This window comes from Colletes latitarsis, chromosome 6, assembly GCF_051014445.1.
Source record: "Colletes latitarsis isolate SP2378_abdomen chromosome 6, iyColLati1, whole genome shotgun sequence".
In the NCBI taxonomy this organism is placed as follows: Eukaryota; Metazoa; Arthropoda; class Insecta; order Hymenoptera; family Colletidae; genus Colletes; species Colletes latitarsis.
This window is the reverse complement of record NC_135139.1, coordinates 15,120,614-15,147,474: the sequence shown is the minus strand read 5'-3', so window position 1 is coordinate 15,147,474 and position 26,861 is coordinate 15,120,614. Positions and strand designations below refer to the sequence as shown.

The window sequence follows — 26,861 nt, the reverse complement described above, 5'->3', positions numbered from 1 at the left end:
TGCATAAACAAGAATTACTCGATTGCACTCCGTTTTCTCATAATAATACTTTATTTCTGTAATATATCGTATTTATTCGACTTACATGAAAATCTCCAGAACGAATTAACCGCATAAATCAGTAGTAGGGAATTTGTTTGGATGGGAAAGTCTCACATGATTTACCACGTGCCACACTACATGCATTGTGAATAGCCCACTTTGTCAAAATTGTAGACTTACTTATTAATTTTGAAACGTGCTTATGAAATTTGAAACTAATTGAATCCACCTTAATATACTCTGTAATAGAATTAAACACTTTATGAACGTCTGAAACAAACGAATTTTGTAGATTTGAATTTTCGTGAAAAATAGCGGTGCAACGATGCGAAAGCAAATATTTTGAAGTTTGAAACTACAGCTGTCAAATCCTATTGAACGATTTTTCCCTCGGTGCCTTTCTAAGCCGATCGTGTCGAATTTTTTTGAAATTCCACAAATTGAAATCGTGCACGGAGTTTAAACAATTCTGTTGACGATTTTTGTCAATGGGATATTAAATTTTAAAGCCTGTCTTTTAATCCTGTATTTTTAATTAACCAGGTTGCAATCGAAAAACCGCGCGTCATGAAAAATATGTAGAACGTAAACAAAGTCTATTGTTCCACAAACATTCGCTGTACTGTGTTTGAAATTTCATATTCCAGTCTCTTTCACGAGAAGTTAGGTCTGTTTTCCAGCTATAAGAGTACATTAACATCCTACCAAATCAAAAAATTCTAATAAAAAAGTCTTCTGTTTAAATTCGAATAATAATTAGTTAAATTTCTGATTCCTCCTTTCCATAAGCATTCTGTAAAATCGAAGAGATTGTTTTTGAATGGCATTTAGATTTAATAATCAGAATTGTTGAAAAAAGTTGCTTCACTATTGATTGTAGCTCCGTATTACATAATTTAGTGACTGTAATAGCATCATAAGAACTAATTTATCGAGCGGAAAAAACAATTTCTCTGACATCATCATCATTTAGGGGCATTTTTTATGGCACCTTGCAGTAGTTACGATATTACGCAAACGGAGCAATTTTTTATTGAATTATAAATCACGTTTTGTTGCAACGATCGAGCTTCTGCGGCCGAATATAGTCGCGCGCAAGTTTATGGATCCCTTGGTCTCGGTTCAGGATAGACAGCAATGATTCACGATCATCTGAAATCTAACCTAAGAAGAACCAGGACGGTTTCGTAAATTCTGCAGGTGGACGAGGCGATTCGGTACCGAGAATAGATCAAAGCGTCTGCAACGAAACGAGATCGCTGGTTCGCAGATGCACGTATAATCTCCGGTCCAATTCGTCTATATTTATTACATCGCGGTAGACTCGCTGTCGCCTAAGTTTAATGACAGAAAGACGGGGAAACTGGGACGTTTGTCACGCGAACGACGACCGTTGATTTTAGAAATCAGTGCCACGCGTATCGCTCAAGACACCTTTATAGAGAATCGTCAAAACGAACGAGAACATATCTCCGGTCCTTCACGTTTACATTTTAATACTTCCACTTAATTTATTAACTCCGTGCAAACATATTTTCCGGTCGTAACCAACGTTTCCTTATTATATTCGCGAGAATTAAACTGTACTTTGACATTCGTGCTCGTTCCACGAAACTATATTTCACTCGTAATTGCTCGATAATTTGTTTGGCGCTATCCGATACAAACGTAATTTATGTTGCTTCCTTTAAAATTTTATTTTCGGTTAATACGCCGTTTTCATTTCCAATTACGGAAACGGGGAATTCGAATTCGCGCGTTAGAGTTTAATTTACGGCGAACACGGAACTTTCCCGGCGAGCGTGTGGAACTTTCTCAGCGGATGAACATGTAGAAATAAAAGAAGGAAAAAAAACGAAAAGAATTCATTAGACGATTCAATTATATTAGAAACGTCACGGTCGTAAAAGTCGTACTTTACAATGTCCATTACGAAGTCCATTAAACTCGATGTAATCACGCTTTCCCTACACACGATTTCATAAGGAACAGCGGTCCCGGTGATTATTAATTCCTCTAGCGTTCAGCGGTTCCATTAAACCGTAATTTTCCCGCTCGATTTCACTCGGACACGTTCGCTTTAATCACCGTGACGTCCTGATCGTAATCCCGAAACCGTGAACTGAAAAAGCGCCGGTATCGTTGCAATTTACGCAACGGGAAAGCGAAGGAAAACCAGTTGGCCGTTGGTTGCGCACCGGGTATCCTGTATCGTTCGTTTCCATCTCTCTTAACGAGAGACAAAAATTGTTTGCTCGCGCGAGCGACCGCGCTGGCCATAAAGGCGGGTCCACTTGTACGCGATGGTTCGTCAAGGAGACCGGAAGCGGCCTACTTCCGAAACGGCGTATAATTTTTTATGCAAAGCCAGCGATCGTTCCAGCTCGAAAACTGTAATTTGTAGTGGTCGTTGTTAGCGGTGCAACAGGGTGCAAGAATGCATCCGTGGAGGCGCGTCCACGCGCAGCGATCGCAAGGTGGCCCTAGACGACGGGCGATAATTACCTCGTCAGAGGCTTCCCTTTTTTTCCACCGACAACCGGTGTGTAACTCTGAACGACGAATTAGTAACGAGCGTGTCCCTTGTCTGGCGAGCAAAATCAGAATAAAGCCGAGGTAAATACAGGGTGAACCGCTCGAAACTCCTATTTAAAATGCCTTTCTGAACACGATTACTTTCTTTGTATGTTTGATTCTAGGTTATAAAATTGCTCATTATCATGTCCTGAGAAAAAAGAAGTGGTAACATCAATTTTTACAAAGTAGTAATTTTATATTAAGATTTTTGCATTATGCAAATGTTCGTTTAATAGAGGAAAAATACAGTGGTCCCTTAAAATTTGTGGTAAACGATATAATAATTTCGTCTTTGATTTCTTACGAAAATGTTTTTTGTTATGTCCTGAGAGAAAATATGTGGTACCATAAATTTTTGATTAGGTGAAATTACATGTGACAAAGTCATAATTCTATATATAAATTACATTTGACAAAACGTAATTTTATATTAAAATTTTTGTATTTTGCAATATTCGCTTAATCGAATAAAAGCACAGTGATCCCTCGAAAGTGATATAATTATTTCGTCTTTGACTTGTTTTATCCTCATATTGCAAGAACTTTTTATCGTTTTCTATGTAATTACCATTCTTGATCGTTGCTATGGAACGATATTTTAGTTGTTGGATTCGTTAACGCACTAATAACGCTGCGCAATGTGTATCGTAGGGGATAGACTGACCGAGGTGTGCACATTTGTCGCAACTTGATCGCTCTTAAGTCGCCTTGGATGCCATTTTATATTTGACTAGGGTGTCGCGGTCTGTTGATTGAACAATAAATCGTTCGCTGCGAAATTGTTACTTTGTGTTTAATTAATGGATATCAAGGCCAGCCGTTACGCTTGAAATATAACACGCAGTTTGTCCTCCCGATGTACTATATTAATACTTTATTACGGCTTCTTCAGCAACGATGCGTTCGATAGCCACAGTCTGTTGCTTCCGAATAGCGGTGTAACTTTCGAACTCATGAAAAATACTCTCGACCGATTAGTGGAAAATTGTCTTGGCACAATGATTAGCGACTATAAATTGTTGTTAAGTTACTTTTCGACATTAGAAATTTAATCTTCAGGAATAGTAGTTTACCTTTTGTAATCGTACATTGTTGAGATTATAATATCGTGTTTGCATTTCAATCAACAAATATCGTTCTATTGCATGTACCTATCCAAATGTTTTATTTCATTCATTATTGTCTCGAATCAACAGTTGTTCAACTTTTGTTTGAGGAGTAATTCTACATGCCAAAAAAATAAGTTCAAAATGTAAATTAAAATTTTTTTCTACGATGCTTTGTTACCGAGATAATTGAATTCGAAAATTTATCGTGTGCCCATGCAACTGAATATGACTCGGCCGGCGCGTCTGTGCTTTACTTGCTACTTCTACTTGTGTTCCAAGCCGTACTCTGTTCCACGTATACTCGACTTTCAAAATCAATTTTCTCGGAAACTACGCACTGTATAGGCATATTTTGAAATATACAACTTGAGCCACTTTCATAATAACCAACGCAATAAATAATTATTGAGAAAAAACAAACTTTGTTGCGTACAGATTCAGAAGCAAATTGGAACTTTGCTATAAGCGTATTGCGGTTATTAGCGATGTAATCTTTACGTTATAATAATTGACTCGTAAATTTTGGTTTCCTTGATTATTAAGATTAATCTTTAGCGTAATAACATTGCAGGCATAAATATTAATAATTAAATTGCCTGTTTGTGTTTTGTTTATCTTCGATGCATATTGAACGCAGTAGTTTGGCTCCGATCGCGACAAAGTTAGTATAATATTCCTGTTTTGCGCGATGGCGTTCGAGGAATTTGGATGATCGATATATTACCGTCATTTATACTTTTTATCGTCAGTAACAAGCGTCAGCGATAAATTACGAATAACTCTCGTCGACAATGTGTCGTCGTTATCGTTGCCTCTAATTTGAACGTTATTAACCTCTGCGTCTCCTTGTCGGTTCGGATGACTTAACGATGACAAGCTGAGAGATACGTACAAGCGGGCCGTGACAGTGATCGAGTCGGTGCAGGAAACACCTTTCGATAGGTATCGAGTGTTAACGAAGTCAATAGGGCAAAGCCTGTCCTGGCCCGGGACAGGACAATAACCGATGTACGTCCGTCTGTTCGTTCGCTGACCGGTACGTCCTCCGATAGGATGCCTGCTGTCAGTGCGAAGTGCAGGTGCGACCGTGACTTGCCTTCTCCCCTTGTCCACGTACGTATAATTACGCTTGCGCATATCTACGTGCTCCGCGTACTCCTCCTCTATCCATCGCACGTGTTCTAGCCTCATCTAGCTCACCCTTGCGTTCGCCAGTTGTACGCGCGGTTACATGTTACGATATGCCTATATACCGGGTCATACGCGGTTCCTTCCACTGATTCTACATTCTCAAAAGAACAAAGATTATGCCAGAAAATGCACTTCATTTTTTTCATTCAGTGTTATAAAAATTATATGCTCAGCTACGAATGGTAATGTCCGCCGTTAACCCTTAGAAGGATGCAGGGTCACTTTTGACCCATTTACAAAATCGTAAATTTCACTTTTGTCGCTAAAATGGATTAGGTAAGCGGACACCACATGCTGGATCACTTATTATAGATCAGTCTGTAACGTAACACGCTTCGTACAGTTAATTAGTTTTCACATTACTCATTGAAAATTAAACATATATAATTAATGAAATACATTGTGCAGCAAAACCTCAATAAAAAGGATTGATTCTACCATTTGAATGGGACCAAAAACAAGCTATCATTATTTGGTACGATTGTTTAATGGAAACGAAAAACTATGCAAGTGGTTAGGAGGAGATTCTGTTAAATAGTCAATTATCGATACACTTAGGTGGTACGTACGAATGCATGCCCGCGTGGTAAGATCAAAGCAAAAAAGGGGTGGCAAGAGAGGGAGGGACAAATTGAACGTCTTCGTTCGGGCGTTGCGGCAGCGGAGTTATTCGCAATGGTATGCATATATCATTTATGCATGACACGCGGATACAGTCGCTTGTTTGTGATAGTGGATGCATCCATCTGCATATCCAGCGCGGAGATATCGTATTATGGTCACTCCTTCACGGAGTCAATACGTTTTTCCTTTCATTTTGCTCTCGTTCCATATATTCCGTGTTACTTTGCATATTAAGCGAGCGAACTACTAAATATGTTAAAAAGCAGCGGTAAAGTACTTGCCTACGCAAGTATCCTGCGCGGACGAGCTATTTATATGGAAAGATAATAGCGTGCGAACGATTTTATCGGAGATTAATTCCGTGGCTAATAAAAGTCATAAGGTAATGATTAACTCGGTGGCATAGAAACGATCGAAGTTGAGAAAATCGATGATCGTGACGGACAAACGGTGCTTGTTGAAGTTCATACGAGATTGTTTTTTCTATTACGATCGTTCTTAGTAAATACCGCTATCGAGTAAATTATTTGTACTTATGCAAAGATTGTAGAGTATGAAGTATTGTTATTTACTACTTACTTAATCCTGTAGTAAACCCAGTCGTGTTCATAAAATATCAGATATCTAATATATTGATTTTGTTTCATAAACCATGAACATATAATTTCAATTCTGAATTAATTTTACGGTTTATTTTTTTCCAGGTGAATTTCGAATGCAGTTTGCACAGAGAAAATTTGGGCGCTATTGTAAGTTTTTCTGTATAATTTTGACATATTTATTATCTGACTGTAAGGAATATAGTTCTGAGTATAAAAGAAAATGTTTAAAGCTCATTGAATACGATTACAAGCTATCGACGCATTATTGATGCATTTTGTTGGAATGCATTCCATTACAAATGCATTCAATCATCGATCGTTTGAAGAGGATTCGTCTAATCCGTGGAATTTTTCGAATCGTACCCTTATCTTCTCAAATTGATTAATCCGCCCGCGAGCCCCTAAGAATCATCGACACGCCATTGGCGCGCACATTCGCGTCAGCCTTTACATCGCATTTACAAGTCACGACACACGGGGTTAACATTATGCAACGAGTCGCTGATATCTCTTCTCGTGTGTTCGTACGCGTACTGCACTAATTCTCACACTAATTCTCGCACTGATTTACCCGTGATCCGGATACGCATTCGCATGCATCAAACAGTACATTGCGCGTGCACCAACACCACCGCACCGTGTGTCCCTTCTGTACAATATACAGGGTGTATCTTAACACATTGGGCCCACTGTAGCTATCAAGACACAAAATAATAAAAAAACTACAAGAATCAATGATAGCTTAGGGGATGAAATCCAAATAGCATTGCATGGAAAATTAACACAGATAAATGAGTTATAATATTTCCATAAATATATTACTTCAAACATTTATGGTGCATGTTGTTATGTAGTTTAAGTATGCAATGAATAGTTTGTTTATTAATAAGGAACATAGGCAGAAAAATCTTAAACTACTAAATGCAACCATAATTATAATTAGACGAATCTTTTCTTATGATTGTTTGATTTAGCATTGATGAGATTTGGAATTGTCAGACCCACAGAATGTATCTCGAAAATTAGATTGTATGGGGCGTGATTTTACTACTTTTGTACACTTGACGAACCTCTGAAGGGATTCTCTCTCGTTAGGATACACCCTGTATATCTCGTGCATATTACACGCGCGCGCGCACCACCTATTCGAGTAGGTAGATTGCCACGCGGATGATTTGAATCCTCTTGGTCGCGATCGTGCATGCTTCTGTTCGTGTGTACTGGGTGGTCCATTCGTCGCATACGATTTCGCGCCACTTGGCTCGTGTCTCATTATGTTCCACGTGTGCGAGTGTTGGCGATGCCGAGACGCATCGCGTGTACTGCTCGGCCAGGATGGTAATCGATGCTTCGGAATTTATGATCTTTAATAACGTCGTCTTGCCGCCGTTCGGCGAGAACCTTCAAGGATAATCAAGATCATTAACTTTCCATTGGCTTTGTAGGTTCAAAGTGAGTTAAAGGTAATGAGCATTCGATTATGAACGATTTGTGTCCGTTTGAATGTTATCGTAGATATTGTTGAAATAAGGATTTTCAGAATTTTTTGACGTAAGAAATGTTTCAATTGCTTTTATCAACACTGAGATCAACTTCCGGGTATTTAACCCTTAAGTGGATTAGTGGAGCCACTGCAAGTTTAAATGTAAATGTAATTATTTGAAAATTTATCAAAATTTATCAAAATTAAGTAAAATATTTCAGTTGAGACTGAGAGTCCACTTAAGGATTAAGATTGTCAAATTGATCTTCCTGGTTTGTAATTTTTCAATTTCTAACCACGATTGAATTTATTTATCCCTGTAGTCGCTTCGAACGTCCAAGTTTCGTCAAAGTTATTAATAGAGCACCCTCTATATTGCAGTATTGCGTGTCATTTTCTATGCATTCGAAGGCGTGCACTCACACGCGTCTACGCACACACGCATAAACACGGGGGTGATCGTGAATGAATCCGACGGAAGAGCGTGGACGAGCGTCCAGAGAGATACGCATCGTCCACGATATTGTTGTCTTCCGATTACGTTGGACAATGGGTCCATTTCCGGAAGTGGAGCGGAAATTGTACCACCCAGCATGGCCGCGATGGTCTACGACGGTGGACGCAAGCGCGTTGCGCGGCGTCTTCGGGGGTCGAGCGTAATTTTCGACGCGAACGTTCGCTAAAGTGCGAACAAGAAACGAGATTCCAAGCAACAAACAGCTTTTCCGTTCGACGAACCTCTCGAAAACGGCACGAGCGACACATTGTATTTGTTACGGCATTCGCTGTCGCACGATGCGACGAACTGTTGAGCATCGAGGGCCTTCTATTCCCAAGAAACGAGAAGTGTGACACGCGTGGAATGCGAGTTTTTTTTTTACCAGAAGACAAAAGACCACTGACGTTGGCAGCGGGCCTCGGTGTTTGCATAATTTATTCTCATAAACTCGGAAGCTTGCACCGCGGCCTTTAAACGAAATAAAGACATCGCGCCGTGGTCTTTCAAGCCGCGTGCATACGTTTATGCGCACGTACGCGCATAAAACCTGCACGACCGTTACCGCGTGCCATTTATTAGCAATTGTAATGAAACGCCTGTTGCAACGATAATTTAGAGTTTCTCTTGCAACAATGTTAGCCATTAAGCGCGCTTCTCGTTTCTTTCGCGAGCCATCTTTTCGCCGTTGTTTACAAGCCGCGGCGCCAACGCCGGGCCATCGTTCGCGAGACGTGCCGTCTAATGGCAGTGCAAATAGTTTCTATTGAATCAGTGGATCCCCGAGGCGCGGCCATCTTGCTTAGAATTTCCTGCGTGCTTTCGTGTATCCCGCGCTCGAAGGCGCCTCGAAAGCGCAAATTTCCTGCCCGCCTATTTGCCATCCCATTAAAGCCAATGAAGGCGCGTCCTCTTATTTTGCCATGAAACTGTCTGCCTGTGTGCCGTGCGTGTTGTACTGACCAAAGGAGCAAAGACCTTTGCATACGCGTTCCACGCTAAAGCGATTGTTTAGCGTAAGGCCACGTACCTGTGTAACTGCCATTCTCGCGGCATCGATCATTAGCCTCTAATATTACTGTCTCGATGAATTTTCTATTTGCTAGATAACTCTTTTATCCAGTTCAACGGTTGGATACTGCTTTTACTATTTGCCCAACCTGTACAATTACACATTTACGATGGTATAATTTTAAACTCACCTTTACTACTCTTTTCTTCGATATTTAAAAATAAAATCAACGTGCCAAGATATGTTTACAGTCAATTAACGAAAAGATTTATACACATATAAGTACCTTTTTGTTTTCATTTGCATGTTGCAAAACAAGACTTATAAGACTGTGAATATTTATAAACTCAGTTGCTGTTTGTATATAGTAGGATAGTATTAGGTTGTCTCATGAGTCAGTGTCAAGAATTTTTTGGCGGTTCACAGTAGAAGATCCTCTTAATATATCACTCGATTTCCACTCTTCACGTGCAAATTGAAATCAGTACATTTCCTTATCTATTATCTCGACTAATTTACAACAGTTACCCTTGCACTGTATTGAATACCAAAACATTGCCATCGTTAATTATTAATTTGCCTTATCGATCCGCTATCTTAATGTATACATGAAAATTATGTTTCCTGTTATCTATAGAGTTCGCTGTCAAGAAACTCGCAGCATTAATTACTAAATTTGCCATTACTTGTATGTTTATATTTTCTGATCACGATCCTGCGGTTCCTTATATTCGCTCTGAGAATAATTACTTCACGCGGAAATGATTTTTAAAAAAATGAGGGGCAAAAATGGAAACCATACATGCGGCAGATTGCTGACCGTAAGATTATTTGAGCATCGCGATTTTGATAACACGGGACGAATTCCGAGACGTCGAACGCTATCAACTCGAAGGATAAACGATTACCGGTATAATAAATTTATGTTCTCGGCATTAATATCATGCACGATAATTAAACATGGAAGAAAATTGTACAGAATGAGTTTGATTAATGTGCGTGCCTGTCGATGACGATTCATTATCCCCGAGGAACATTAGGGACATACGCGACATCAGGATCCCGTAGTATGCGAGGGTGGTTATCCTCGTTTATTTTCCGTGGCAGGAAGAGGATCAGGTATAATTTGAAGCAATGCCACGCCTTCCGTTGCCTCGTGCACCTTGCCTGCACCGTGAATCGCACGGTAGCGTTAATAACGCTGCGGCGTGAAATATAATAATTGCCGTATTATAATTTACTCGTGACGTGAGTGAACGCGGCCTCGACCTTCCTTTTCTTCTGCGAGTTGTTTCCACAATCTCAACCGGTTTCGTTTGCATCTTCGATGCAATTCGAACGATTCGATCATATTTTCATACGCACAATTAAACGTAAGTATTGAGCACAAAGCGATTAACGTTGTTCAGTTATTGTTTAATTATCATCTATAATGTTTCACTATTGTGTATTATACTCTGAATCATAAGAAACAGATCATTTAAATATCTGCTTTACACTTTACAATATCGGGGTTAAGATATTTTTTAAATTAACGATTTTTTAACATGAATAACTTTGTAGTTTTTCGTAGACAATAACGAGCTACGAATAATTCGCATTTATATATTAAAATTGAGGAGCTTGTATTTGTCCGCCATTATGATATGTATAGGAGGTACACAGCGCCATCTATGACGCACGAACTCATCGAGGTTCATATGAATTGAACTTGACATCGATAAATTTCAAGGATCGCCAAGATACCGGGACTCGCCTGATCGCGAATGAATCTTGTTCTGAAAAAAATACCAGATGGAGGAGAATCGAGCCTGTCCCGGACGGAATCCGCCGCAGCTTGATGCTGCGCTATTCATTAGCCATCTGCGCCGTGATAAATCCATAAAGTCGTGTACATCGCATCGATCTAACTTGTAATTTTCGATCGCGATGGAATATACATATAATTCGTCAACAAGCATAACTGCTGAGACGCGCGTGTTCTCAGTTTCGGAGTTATTTATTCTCGGTAGGATTCGTATCTATCGGTTTTGGTACAATTTTGTATTTGGCCAAATGGAAAATTCCCCCTGCTGCTGAAATTTGCATCCAAGAAGGTGGACAGCCAGTTTTAGGTACTTAGAAAACCCTATTCTGACATCTCGCTTACTAAAAGGAGACCCAACCCGATTTTGGTAATCGCATTACAGTTCAATAATAGAGCTAAGCAGATTTAAAATTACTGCCTTTGACGAACCGAACAGACCTTTGAAATGAATACTTGGCGTCGCGACGCATAATGACAGGATAAACTACCTGTTTACAGGTGATTACGCCAATTATCGACGATACCGAGCGGTTGTTTACATTTGACGCAATGCGCAACGTGGTATCTGCGCATGTGACTCGCACGCATGCGCAGACGCGCGTATAATGGCAACGTATGCTCGGGTTGCTTCGCGCGCACCCGTACATCCCCACACGCGGTTCGACTGCGCGTTGAAGGCAATTTATTGCTCGCACGGTACGCTAATCGGGAGACAGAAGGGAGATAGGTTTGACAGCAGGGAAACCAAAGAAATGGCCGGATACGGGGCGCTGGGGGGAGGATAGGTTCAACGTCGATGCGAAGTCGCACTTCGAAGGTCACTGAACCGAGACGCCGATGAAATTCTAACCTCTAATCTCGGCGAAACGAAGTTTCCGCGCACGTAGAAGATCGTAAAGGGTCAGCGGATCTTTTACGAGCCTCGGGTTGGCTTACCGTGGAGATGGTTTCGCGCAGGATTCATTGGACGCGTCCCATCAGAAGTCTGCTCGCAGTTGTGTTATCTATGGGCTAAACAAGTTTATCGCTCGTTGTGTCACATTTGGACACGACGTGACTTCGAACAGGCGGTTTTACGTTTCACGAGAGCCATCGAGTCAAATGTAGCCAAAGACTTTTCTAGTGGAAAAAAGATCCGGATACTCGAGATACTCTACTTTCTAGTCAACTTTCTATTGCATAGTGTTTAAAGTTGCTTCTTTAAACAAACCTTTTACGTATTTTTATAGCATACTTATTACTGGACAGTCAACAAAAGTTGTCAAACAAATATAATTTTGTTTGACATATTATATACATATTATAATAGTAACCTGCAAACGAACATCAATATTTTAGAATTTTCTTAATTCAAAACGGAGAAGTAAATATGGTGGACAGAATTATCCTGCTATTTCAGGGTTGTCGGTGTCCCAGATTACGAAACGTGCTTTATTTAACCTCGTCCCTTAGTTATGTCCATTTTAAGGGTCCATTAGAAAACCGCTTGTATTAGTATTTGAAATTGGAATGCATATTGCGCACCCTGCTGGGTCAAAGACGAACAACTTTCCGCGCTAATGGCCGCCAGGGATCGAAATAACACGCCACCTTGGCGGGCAGAATTTTTGAATCTTCGACACGAAACCGCAGATTTCGGAGAAAGGCTGCCCTTTTAAGATGATCGTAGGTAACTTCAGCTGAGGTCCACGAGGCCGCGTGAGTGACTCACACGGGAGACAAGGCGGCAGCCCTCCGGTTTCATTGCGGCACTGCGCCTGATTCGAAACCTGCACAAGATTAAATTTAATCGAAATTGCCGTCTTGAGTTTCTTCCGCAGACCACACGGGTGTAATGTAATTTCATACTTCGGTCGAATCCTTCTTGCTTCTTCCCCTCGACTGTAACATCTTACCATTCTTGCTCTACATTCTGTCTCTTTCACATTTCCACCCTTTTGATGTCTCCTTTCCTACCGGTCGGAATGAATTTCTTATTCTTCTAGTATATAATCGAGATCCAACAATCTCATCGATGGAAGATCGAATGACTTAACGAAATGAATGAGTAATTTGTAGAGTGTTTAGAAAATATAAATAGATCAAGACGACTGTAAGGGTGGAGCATTGATTGCATAAAGTCACGATAAAAATATCTAAAATCGTTTCTTGTTATAAAAATATTACTTGAATGTTTCACTAAAATCACGAATAAAGCTGTTGAACAGATTTCTCGTTTCTTCGTGTGCAAAAATTCTTCTGCCCCTCGATTGTGGTCTTCATTGGCTTGGACGATAGAATGCGTGCTCGAGGCAACCTAAATCATGGTGCAGTATTCATATTGCAAACATTGACAAACGCTTTCGTCGGGGCCTGTACGTTAATCCAGCTCTGCGTAATTATTGATTGCATAGTGTCATACGGGGGGCCAATAAACGTTGCCGTCTCCCACAGACACGCACGCGAGATTCCGAGTGCGGACATGCGAACGTTCGTACCAAAACTCATCCCGGCGCGCTCGCGTGCACGTACATCGTGCTTGCCTATTGTTGTACATCGGACGTAGACCCGAAGCTGGCTGTTATTCGGGGTTGATTGGCCGCGGTGGACCCCTTGCTATGGAATACGCGCCCGATGAAACGACCGAGAACCAACGAAAGGGTGAAATAACAGCGCCCGGAAGCCGCGGGAAACGAAAGATTTTCTTTCAACCTTCGCGTTCTCCTCCAATTTACCCCAAATGAATTTCGCGTTTCCTACGTGTCGCGTATCTTTGTCTTTCCAGTCTGAGAATCGATGCAATGGTTACATATTTAGATGTACGATTTTAAATTCTACTAAGTAAATATAATTTGATAGCAATTTATATTGCATTTGATTGATGAAAAATCTAAAGTTAAATATCTTTGCCTAACTTTCGAGGAAAATAGACACTTTAGTCTTAACACAAGACTATTGACTCAAGTTAGACTCATCTTGAATCTACAAAACTTAAAGTAGTCCAGGGGCTGATCTTTTCCTGTGCATCCTTAAGAGCCTCTTACAGATTTCTTCTCCTTTTAATTTCACAATTAGAGTATCCCTCTTCCTTCAAGACTCTAATGTTGCTAATTTCTTCTCTTCTTCTATATTGCCAAAACAACATAGACTGTGCTTATCATTGCTTGCACAGTTTGCTTTGAAACTGAAAATTCCTGGTATTAGGACTCGACTTTCAATATTGCAATTAGCATGCCCATTTTTGCCTTACGCTTAACGATATTAATAACAAGGAATAGCATTAGCCTCTGAAAGCTAAACGAACAGGGCGCGCGCTTCTGTCCAGACTGTAAAGGCGAGGCAGGGCCGTGCTCGCGATTAAGTCGACATCGCGTTGAAGTATATCAACGTGGAACTCCTCGTTCCGACAACTGGAAATTCGATCACACCTTGCCGTGTGTAAGGGAAGGAAAGCAAGAGGGAACGGTTCGCTGGACATTCTCCTGGTGAACGGATTCTTCAAAGACGTTCACGAGCCCGAGCGGGTCCCCGGCATGTAACAGTCTATATTAAGAACTTACGCAAGGTTGCACGGCGATGCGGGGCGATGAGGTGCGATCAACGGTTTACGCGCGTTAATGTCGGCCTTATGTTTGCGCGCCGCCATTGCGAATCGTCTTATTCGCGGTGACAAAGTTTTCTGCGTTGCTAAACCGGTTACGCTTTGATCGGAAGTTTCAGTGGTCCGAGCATTCCTGCCCGCATCATGGACAACTTTCACCCGTTCGCTTCTGAAAAATCTGTTCGCCTGGCTGTCGCTCAGCGTGGCGCATAAACACGATGAAACGAGGAATTTGCTGACATAGTACCGTGGAACGCGTACAGTAACCTTCTCGAGGCCCTCCCCCGTCGCTTCGAGCGCTCGAGCTTTCGATCAGAGGGCGATCCTTAGTGGATCTGGGTTAGCTTCGATTTTAATTTTTATTTATTTTTTGTTTCATCGTCTATGTTGATATTTACAATCTGCAAGAGAAGAGATATCTTATGCACTTCTAGATTTTGTGTCGAAATAACTCTCGGCGAAATCCGGGTCAGTTTGGACCCAAGTACATTATTTCTTTCAGAGTCGTGAAGTTTTAGATTTTGATAAATAACTGAAACAAAAATTCAAGTCGAAAACCTTGGTCGATTTCCTTTATTACGAAAGTATGTTATTGTTTCTAAGTTAAAAAATACGAAACTTGGAGAAAAATATTTGGTATAGTCACAATAAATCAATTTAATGAAGGACTATGTTTTGGAGAGAATGTATTCTAAGTAATTAAAAATTTCTTGGTCCCCTTAGCGACTATTCTACACCCTTCAAAGCCTTCGATCGTCGTTTTAAAATAGTTGATTTCTTTTAACCGAATAACAGAAAAGACTCGAAGTTTCTCTTGCTTTTATTAAAATTCCCACCAAGAAATAAATAAGTCAAATTAATTCCGTAGCAATGAATTACCGCGAGATTCGCGGCGGGGACTTGTCATCGAGAGGGACAGCGGCGTAGTCATAACTTCTGTGACGTAAGCGTAGTTCAAGGCACAAAGCAGGTTACATACGCGATGACGAAGTGGAAGTAACGTTGCTTTATGCAGATGAAGCGCGCGCTTCATCTTCATCACGTGTTACAGTTTTGCCCCGCGACAAGCTTCGCGAACTGGCTACACCTGCGACGATAAGATCGTCGTACGTGATTAATTTTATGAAAAATCATTATGCACGTGCATACAGGGTGAGTCACGAGAACCAAAACCTACATATAAATAAACACAAATTAAATTTATATACTTGATAATTCTAAATGTAGAAAAACTATGAGACAACCTATAATTTTATTTTTAATTCGATTAATATGAAGTTTAAATACTTGTATTTCAGTTCGTGCAAGTTGCTGTTTGAGACTCCCCTTGTATATCGCAGTCAAGTGGTTACGATGTTAAAATAAAAGGAAGCAAAATTATATCTATATTTGCTTGGGGATGTAAATCAGGAATACTGTAATTATATGAATGTTGGACTAAAACTTTCTTGAGCAGAGAAATTATTTATTACCAAGTTACAGAACAGCTTTTATGAAGTTTCAGCAATGAACTATATTTTTATATAATATGATTTTAAAAATATTTTTCTTTATATGTATACTTTATTTATTTTTTATCATTTCGTTTGGAACGTGAACAAGAGAATGGAGAGTACGACAGACACAAAATTAATAAACTCTTGTTTACGTTCTAAACGAATTGATAGAAAATAAATAAAGTACACATATAAAGAAACATATTTTTAAAACTCGTAGACTATATGTACGAGTTTATTAGTTTTCCATTCGTCGTAGACACAATTCTATAAAGAACGGAGTGCAAAAAGTAAAGTAATGGCTTTAGTCGAAAGTTATTTCGACACAAAATCTAAATAAGCTAAGACATCTCTTCTTTTGCAGATTGTAAGGATCAACCCAGACGATAAAACAAAAAATAAATAAAACTTAAAATCGAAGTTAACCCAGATGAAAGGAAAATATTTGTAAGATCTCGTAATCCGTAGTTGCGAAGGGGTTAATGCATGTCTGCGTGGATGTGTCGCGGAAAGAGACGCGTCAGGCGATACAAGTAACCGCCACGAATGGACAAAGTCTCTGAATCGCGTCGAGTGTGATCAGCGACACAATGAAAAGAAAAATGTAAATCCCCTGGGCGACTCGTCTCGCGGTGGAAGGAGAGTTTCGATTTAGAAGTTCGTCCCGGACGATGAATCCACCGAAGGCGAGGACGAAGCTCTTCAAATCCGAATGAAACCGCGCGCGGGGATCTATATTGAGGATCTACATCGGGTTGCATAACAATGCCGGGCAATGTTACCTTCATGCATAAGTATCTATGCAAACCCAATAGCGATCCTGAAGAGGCAGGACGCGCGGTGAGATAATATTTTCATATGAATACAAATGGCCCCTCGTCTCATCTTTCTGTGTCGCCCGGCCGGCTACGGGGCTGTCTCTTTTTCTTCGTCGCACGTATCCGCAGGGTCGCCGCGAATGCTTTTTGCCGTAACGGCTGCCTCGACTATTTCCTCCGTCGCGAAGTTACGGAATCGTTTTACTTTCTACCGGAGAACCGCGCTAAAAGGAAGTTTCTGCCGCGGGAGTAATGCTCCGCCGTTTTAGCATTTAGCCGTGGGCTCCGCCCTCTCCTAGCGCGTACGTAAATCTCGGGACACGCGGTATGCTCGCGACGTGACCGGCTTTACCGATCCTGGACGAAAAACGTTCTCGCCCTTGTTAGCGCCAACAACCAACGAGGAAGGGCTGTTTCTGAAACAGGGGTTCGCTTTCGAGCCAGAAAATCGGGACGACTTTGCTCGAATGCGGGGTAGATCCAAGTGGTAAAGAGAAAGGTTCGATTGTTATTCTCATTGGGAGCGATAATGGCTTTTAGATCTAAGAGAACTGTCAATTATTACATTTTGGAGGATGGTTTAGAAAAGTGCTGGACGAAATGTTAAAAATAGAATTGGTAAATAAAATTGCAGCTGTAAAAAATACAGGGTGTTCGGTCACCTCTGGAAAAAATTTCAATGGCGAAAATCAAATACCACTTGATTGATTGAGGTTTCATTAAAAAGTTATTAACAAAATTATTGTTAAAAATTACTAATAAAATTTTGATTTTTATCTTATTTTGGTCTCTACTCTCTGTAATAAAAATGTCAAACACCCTGTATAATTGTACTAAGGTTCTTTCCTCATCATTGTAAATCAAATCTACCTTTCAATTTGCCAATATAACAAATTTATTTTGACCTCATCAAAAGTTTAAAACAACTTTTAACCGAGTAAATACAGATTATTAAGTTTCAAAAATTCGTCGATAGATTTTAATTTACGTGATATTCCATGGCTTCAAGATCGTTGCAGAGCGAAGTGTTCTCGTCCACGAGATTACGAAGCAGTTAAACATCCATTATTTCGTGATTCCGTAGGATCTGTATATAATTTCCAGCTCGCAAAGTTTTTAGTTTACCATCATGGTGCGTTTAACGGGCCTAAAGACCGCTCATTCGTCTCAATTAATTCCCTCGAAACGATTGCGAGTACACGTTCGCTTTCACACTAATTATCGCAATTATCGTCGTTGGTACAAAACGCAACGGTGCTCCGCGATTCGAGTCGATCCCGATAAGACGGCGTTACCGACGCGACAACCACTTCATATTGATACGACACCGTAAATCATATTCACTCGCGGACAGTTTGCATAACTGTCTTCCCCTCCCCCCCCCCTACTCCGGTCTAATATTTCTACGGGCACGCGATCGATACGCGCGCGATAAGTATGAAATAAATTGTGCTCGCCTTTGCGTCCGGTCTCGCTTTTGTTCGTACGCATTACGCCGTACAGAAAACTGTAATTATCTCACTGTCAATTATTTGCATCAGCGACGATGTGGAAATTCTAACGATCGCCGGACTGGTTTGTCGTTTTAGTGGCTGGCGAGTCTGATGAAACTCGCGATGCAGATTAATGTTTCCTTCTCGTGCCCGTTTCCACACGCCCTGTTCGTCCGTCGGACTTTAATAATTACCAGTTGTCAACTAACGAGATCGCGTTTCGTCGAAGATTGGCGCGTAGGAACGCGAAAACGCGAGAACCGTTTCGATTCGACGATCGACGAAACAGACTCTTTCAAATTTTTTAAAACACTGGATTTAAAAGAACAAGGATGTGTGCCCTCGCAGGATTAAAAAACCCAGACGACTCCCATATAAAGTCAACGTCATAAAAGTAATCGTTCTATTATCTACTATCAGCCATCGATGTTACGTTGTAATAATAAATTCATAAAGTCAGCAGACGTAGGTTTTCATTTTCTAGAAACTTGAATTTTTCATTTATTGCCGAGCGCTACGAAAGGCTACTAATTAGATAGCAATTTGTATGCTCTGTCCGTTCGTTTTTCAGATCCAGGTGCGTTATGTGTTTACAACCAGCAAACAGGCTTAAGCGATAAAAAGAAGTCTCTAAGATCATTCAAAACATCCCGTAGAAAATTAGAAAGAAACTATCTTTCAATACTGTATTGCATAAATTTCTCGAAGAGGAAATTATTTCTTGGCAATTTACATATTCATGGATTAATTAATGCTCGAGATAAGCAAGTGTTATATATGCAGAGCTATTAGACGTCACATAAAAACTTCATATGAAAATTCTATAAAATCGATTATATTTACAGTTATTATTTTTAATGTGTTCGTAATTGAACACAAGATACTTGAAAATTTGCAGTTACTTTACAATTTGAATACTGATTTATAGATCTAAAAATTGATGTGACAATAATTGGTCCAATGTTTTTAACACTTTCGCTATTAATTTTATGTGATTTTCCTTCTACTATGTTATATTTGAAGATTTGAACTGGTTAATTTGTATAATATTTTATATATTTCTATGCAAGTTTCACTTTCCGCGCATTCAAGTGGAATCGACACGTATAGGCACCGACAGAGAACGTTTTAAGACAACTATTCCACTATGCATAATAAAGAAATACTCGAAGCGAATATCACTCAATTTAGCAAGAACGATTTAAATAATACAAAATTAATATCATTTTTCGTTAATAATAATTGTTCCAAAAGAATTTATTGCACGTAAAAGGCCCCCTGGACCACCCGAAAAAGAAACAAACCAGATATCCTAACTGGTTTCTAAGTTTATTTGGAAAATGAAATATTCTTGTATGTTTAGAGATAAATAAAAAGTTGTCGTTTCGTACGCGAGTGTATAACTCGAAGCAACACCACGTACTATCATAATAGCATCATTGTATCGCAATCATATGCAACATTCACGTGTCTATCAATTTCTCCATCGGACGTTCGCGAGGCGACCATTAGCAGCGGTATTGGATGTTGCAAACCGTTGTAAGGAAATTTCTAACTCGGTGGGAAAGGTCACCTGGACGTAATATTTCTGTCCGCGGCTGCTAAGGCTCTAACCTACGTATATATCGCATCGTTTCGTGCGCGAAGGTACAGCGGAAGGTGAAAATTTCATTTGAAGTTCTGCGGTCTCCGTGAATAACTGTAATGAAGGTAGGGAAGAGGCAGTTCGGGGGATAGCAGCCAAGGCAGCCTTATTCGTGTCGGCCGTGCGAGGGTACGATGGCCACCGATGAGGATTACAGAGAAATGGCGGGAACCAGCCAACGAAACCGTGGTCGAAACGCTACCGGGCGCGAGAACGGAGGGAGTAAATAAATATTCGCTGGCACGTATAACGAGATGTAAACGAAGACCGAAGTAAAGGGTACGAAGTAAATCTGACCGGGCGAATTACAAGGCGAATACCGCGGTCCGGCTACGTGCTTAGAGAGTTTTAAGTGCGCGACCGAGGCTGAATAAGCGGGATTCTGGCACAACGAATTTCCGTTCTCCGTCATTCTCGCACGTACCCTAATGAAATTCCGTTAACGCGGTCGCGTGGCGTGTTTCGATAACGTTCTGTGAGGTTTGCACGGTTGAACTTGATTCGCTCGCGGCCTGTCGTTGATGGAATTTTGCAAAGGTTACGAGGTCATATTTAACCCTCGTACACTGGCGCGCTGGGGTCAGGTTTAACCGTGATTTTCGCGTATCTGTGCTAGATACATTACTGCTGGTCTTTATTACGTCTGGTGAAAGTTTGTACTATTGACGAATATTTTTTAAATTCATTATCAATATATTGATTATTGTGGTAGCCAGAAGTGATCGGCGCTTTAAATTAACGTGTTTTTAATTTATTCTTATTATTAACACTAAACCTACCACGACCGATCGGTTGAACGATTTATATATTGTTTTGTAAAACACTAGACAAAGTTTGATATCAAATTTTGGTTAGTTTTCGATGTAAATGGAAAACATATAGCAAACATGAAAGGAGAGACAGATTTTTCAGTGCCCAGTGTCTTAGAACAGTCTAACAACACGTATTAAAAATAGTCAAAATTTACACGCGTGCAGTTCCGAAACTACTAGTGTCTTCACCATAATTGAGCCACTGTTAGAAACGGCGAAGTCTCCCCTTTAAAATGGTTTTTAGTTTACGTCGATTCGATTTTCCGTTTCGGAAATATCGTAGGTTTAATGAAGGGGTAATTTTTTAATTTCCACGGTAGCCTCTCTCTCGCGAGTAAGGTCAATGACCTCGCGACGTAAACAATGAAACGTAAACAAACGCTTCGAACCCTTATATCTTCAAAACTAATTACGCTATCTACTTGAACGAACACTCACTTTAAAGGGCATTTCATCCCCTATCCGATGAACATAACAGCTATTATTATTTATGCTGTCTTCCATGTTTATTTTGTCATTTACTTTGACGTTACATACTTAAATATCATTCTTCCTCGTTTTACAATTTTATTCTAAAAGCTTAGTAAATTACATTTTTTCGGCCAACACTAAACGCATTAAAACGCTTACAATAAATTAATCTTGCTATTTATAGATTGTCCGACAACTCCACTGACATGACAGTAATGGATTATTTTCATAATGGAAGCGTACAGTTCTCCAGTATAGCATTAACGAGATATTTACAGGTGTTGCACAATTAATGTTGTTCCAATAGTGTTCTGCCTGATCAATTCGACATTCCGCGTGATATAGTATTTAAAGCGGGGTCGCCGAACGGAAAAATGCATGGCATATAAGGAATAATTTTATTCGTTCGGATACCGGTAGTAACATGGCGAAAGCCATTAACCGAAGGCTACGCGTTCTTTTCTACTTCCTCGACGACGTAGCTGTTCCAACCATGGACTTCTTGCGGCTGTTGGATTAACTAGAAGGCATTTAGCGCTCGAGCTAATTGCTACCAAGTATTTCCTTCACAGTGTACCGAACGTTTAATCGATTCGAGGGAATCGCACCGACCGCGGCGATCGCGAGTCGTTTATCGACCACGTGTCTCTTACGCTGCATTTTCGCCCCCGGGAACGCGTCGACCGTACCAAATCGGACTAATCGATTATTCATCGTCGATTGATCTATGAAATCTTGTTGAAAATGTTCGAGTCGATTGCAACAGACAGACCGTTGCATTTGAAAGTATGATTCATTTTTTTGTAAGTCAGCAAGTTTTTGTACGCGATACACAGATATCTATAAATTTGTTTACACGGTGAATGTAATTTAAAATATATTAACAAAAATTCGAGATATCGAAGATTCGAAAATTCCACCCCTGGAAATGATAAATATAAATATTATAGTTTTTTTGTCAATGAAACACATTTTTATAAAAAATTATTTGAGTAATTTGAGTTCAACTGTTTCGTAAAAATCATTCTTCCAAAGCGTAGCTACGTTAAACATAATTAAAACTTCCTTGAGAATTCTTCTATTATCGAAAACATATTTAAATTCCTCGCTGCAGCTTTCGCCCAATATCCGTGGCTAATATCGTTTTAATAATGTAACTTCCGGCTTTGTACAGCAAAGGACAGGGTCGAAGGTCCCGTAAACACGTTCTTAAATACGGCACACGATACTGTTACTAATATTGACGTATAAAGGGCGAGCGAGGGATAAAACGGGGTGCTCTTTCCAGCCTCTCTCGGGAGGCCCAAGAAAGCCGAAGTAATAAGAGCGGCCAAAACTCCGTGAATCCTTTTATTAATCCGCGTGGCGGGATTGGATTTAAAGCCTCCGCCAACTCCCCGTTTTCAGCCCTCATTCTCTTCCCTTCGAGATGCGTCACGAGTGAGAGGAATCCAAGAGACCCGACCAGCCGAAGCGTTCAGGCTGAATCACATAACCGAGTCCGTTCATATCGTATTTTATCTTTTTTCATTCATTTTTTATAAAAAGTGGAGAAACATATGGTGGCTTAACAGCTTTGCGGTTTATCAACATTTTTATCTGGCAAAGAAATTATATTCATTATAAATATACTGAATATTTAGTAATGCAACATAATGCAAAAATACTTGATTCATACGAGATTCTTTATTTTTTGAAACAGCAAGAAGCAATAAAACGTGTTTTACATAATTCAAATTAAAATTTCACAAACTGTAAAACGTTAAATTCTGATTGAAACTCTCAATCGATGTATCCGATTAATTAAACAAAATTACGATATCAGTTTTCAATATTTTATCAGGGATCAAGGGGTACATAGATAGTCTTTATCATTTACTGCATATTTCGCTGGAACTCACGGTCTTTCTATAAAGTAGAATGAATGAAGATCAGACGATAATGCAAGAAATTTTTCGTTCAAAGGACGGAAAAAGATGGAAACCCATTTATCGTGTCTTTGATCTTAGATGCGATGACTTACGTCGATAAAGGAACACGATCTTCATACATTTCTTGACTGTCTGCGGGAGAAGCATAATTGCGATTTAAATGGAAAGTATTATTGCTAAAAGCCATTTTCTTGAAGCATGCATCGACATTCATATACTTTAATTCATAATATAATTTTTATTTAACGATCGAAGTTTATAGCCCTTGTTCCAATGGGTCAAAGATTGAAACAGTATTTTTTAAATTGAAAATATTAATTGAAATATTAGAAAATATTAGATAACATTTTCTGAGAAGACTTCGTTAATAATTATTTCTCGTTTAATCGCCAAAGGAAATAGTTATTTTAATTAACGAAAAAACTGAGCAAGACTTCGATTTCAATAAAAGATATTTTCACATACTTTTTCGACAGTTTTTGTTGCATCAGAGATATTTGGTGCTGTAGGCTTCCCTATCTTTATACGTATGTATATAATTGCCGTTCGAAGGTGAAATCTGATATAACATCCCAGTAAAAATCGCAAGACAAGTATGTTTTAATGTTTCCCTGTTATTATATAATTTTTAAAAGATACTATTAAGATCTATCAGGTTAATGGTTATCTTAAGGATAATTGCAGGTTGCTTCGTGCTTTCAATCATAGAGTTCATAATTTTAATTATAGTCCTACACGCATGATTTTAAACCTTACGTCCAAAAAAGTGCATCGAGTAATTGATGAGCTGCAAGTACCTACGTATCATACGACTGTGAAAAGATTAAAGAAATTTTCGTGTAATTTTGTATAAGCGACTGCTCACTGGTTTTTCGTTAAAAATTCTGCGAAAAAACTACGTTGCATGACACGAACTTATTCGTTCAGTACTTTTTTGTTCAGTACTTCTTTTAGAAAGTTGATACAAATTTTAATGAAAATTTTGATATGAAATACTTACTCGCCGGAGTTTATTAATTATAGAATGTTATAAATTTAATTTCAAGAACAACTCAGACATTTATGTTATTATTAACACATTGACCGTCAATTCGATTTGAGAAACAAAAAATAATTTAAAAAATATGTATAAATAATTTGTAAACCAGCAATCGAAGTCTGTTAAGGACTTGCATAACTTTAGGAACAGAAAGTTCATTTCTCATCTTCAGTTATCGAGTGATTCAGAAAAAAAATTGAAAAAATGTTTAGATCACAACGAATTTTTTCTATCAATATACAAAGTTGGACCTCGTCAATTTGAGAATGTCGAGTGGCCACGAATTTATGGCCTAATATTTCGTGAAACGATAGTTTTTGAAAATTGCAAACTTCCAATGGTGAGCAGGGTTTTTTGCAAGGCTGAAAGGAGAGGAAAAAAAGGAAACATCAGAAGCAAATAGCATGAAAAGCCGTGCTCGGTGACCCGTAGGAAGCGTACGAAGACCAGGCTGCCCACGCTGCCATGACTCACGGCATTCCTCCCTCGAAGAAACGATAAACGGCCGCGTCCTCGTCCTGCGCCGAACTTCCCCGACGAAGGAAGTTTCCTGCATTCTTATTATACCTCCTTCTTCCGCTTCTCCTCGCACAAAAACCATACGGTCTGGCGAGCATGTCTGGTGGGCAGTGAGTAGGCGCCAGGGTCCACCCCTTTCCGCATCCCCCGACCGGTGCAGTCTTGGCCCGTTTCACCCCTTTCCCTTTCTCCATGGTCGTTAGAGCGAAAACGTTCTCCATTAACGCCTCTTCTCCTCTTTTTTCTCCTTCCTCTCCTCCTCCTCCTTCACCTTTTGTCAGTTGGCAGACGCAGCCGCGCCAAAGCGATATTAAAAACTGCCGCGCGCTGCAATAAAGCTAACTGCTTCTCGCGCGCGTATAGGTTCCTCTCGATGTTACACGACGCTGATTTTTTCTTTCTTCCGCGACACCTCGAGATCCGCTTTGTCGTTTTTACGATCTACAACCGGGTTCCCGTTCGTATTCCCTTCTAGACGTTAACCCTTAACTAAAAGGTGGACACTTTCTTACTGACGTACTCGCTTCCTATGCAGATAATAATTAAATTTTTTTTTATCCTTCGAAATATGCATACTGAAACCGGTGACGCGAGTAAGATTTTATTTCTACCGAATATAAAGCATAACTATACTGGTCCCTTGCTAACGTTCATCATCTTTCCCTCGATAGCAATGCCTGAAACTGCATTGATGAAGTAAATGTTACAAGTCTGGTCATTAAATGTTCATACATAAGACTAACTATACGTCCTCGAAAATGTGTAGATTAAGCTCAAAAATAAGGAAGAAGAAATACACAAAGACGATGTAATCGAAAATATGATACGAAAGAATAGACCGATGATAGACTTCAAAGTTGAGTTATAGTACAAGAATCGAACATTGGTAAAAGAAACTTAAATGTACTTAAATATCTGAACTATTTTAGAATCTATAGAATAAACAAACGTTAAACACTCCCATAAGAGTCGGCAATTCTTAGAATAGTACTTCTCCCTTGATAACGATCAAGCTAGTGAACGTTAACCAGGGATCACTGTAGTTGGTTCGTTATCATCACCAGAATGTTGTAATTAATCTACTTCGATCAATTTAGCTTACAACCACTTGATCCAAAAGGTTTATACTCAGAATCAGCAACATTCTTCATTAAGTATCATTGAAGGAAAACACTCAAAAGACATCATCTTATCTCCAAGTAGATTTGGTCGTAAAAATCAATTTCCCCTTGGGTCTTTTTTATCCAGGTTCGAGTCTATTTTTCATCAGACGACTCGAATAGCTAAACACCTGTGAGGAGCAGTTTCATCGAATCTAACACTCCTTCGATGTTCCTTGTCTCACTCGAACGCGCATTCCCCGTGAAAACTACTCGCGTCACAAAGGGGCGGTTAGTTCTTACGAACAATTTATTACCTAGGAACCGTGCACTGTCTCCCGCCGTTGTCTGTCACACGAAACGACGGAATCGAAAGAAGAACGGCGCCGCGAGAAATTGTCTTTCTCCCGTTTCGCCCGTAAACCCCGTTGGAAGAAGCCGATGGAGACGCGGAAAAGGGAGGAAGGAGAGGAAAAAAGGAGAAAGCTGGGAGGCTACTTTCAGCCGGCGGAAGAACCACCGCGTCGCGAAGCAGGAGTGGCGGATATAGAGTGGCGGAAAAGGCAAGGGAACTCTATTGCTTCGCCATAGGGAGAAAGAGAGGAGGCTCCCGCTGGCGGAGTGTTCACGTCGAGCTTTGATACCCAGGGCGGCACAAAGAGTTGTCGCCCGGGCTTCGTGTGTAATGTAATTGCGCGGATAGGCACGTAGTCATCCACCTAGACGCCCTGTTAAGACATTGCGATGGCTCAGTTTCTGATACGGACCACTCAAACACCTTATTTTCTCTCAAATGTTCGTGGGAGAAGATATTGAACTTTGTGGGAAGTCAGCCCTCCTGATCCAAAATCTAATATTCTTTATCACTATAATGGGTTCCTGAATCTTTTTCTAACACTTTGCGCTATAACAATTCGTCCTCAAGTTGAAACGTAAGAGGAAATTTTCAATAAGATTTTAAATTTTAAATTATATACTCTTATTTGCTCCTAAAGAAGGAATCCCCAGCAGTTG

General features: G+C 39.9%; 1 long non-coding RNA gene across 1 annotated transcript in view; it reads left to right on the top strand.

Annotated features, from left to right (window-relative positions):
- Positions 1–26,861, top strand: part of LOC143342661 (uncharacterized) — a 92,171-nt gene that overhangs the window by 10,244 nt on the left and 55,066 nt on the right. The window contains exon 2 of the long non-coding RNA XR_013079840.1: positions 6,248–6,292. This is a non-coding gene — a long non-coding RNA (uncharacterized LOC143342661). The remainder of the gene's footprint in view (positions 1–6,247; positions 6,293–26,861) is intronic.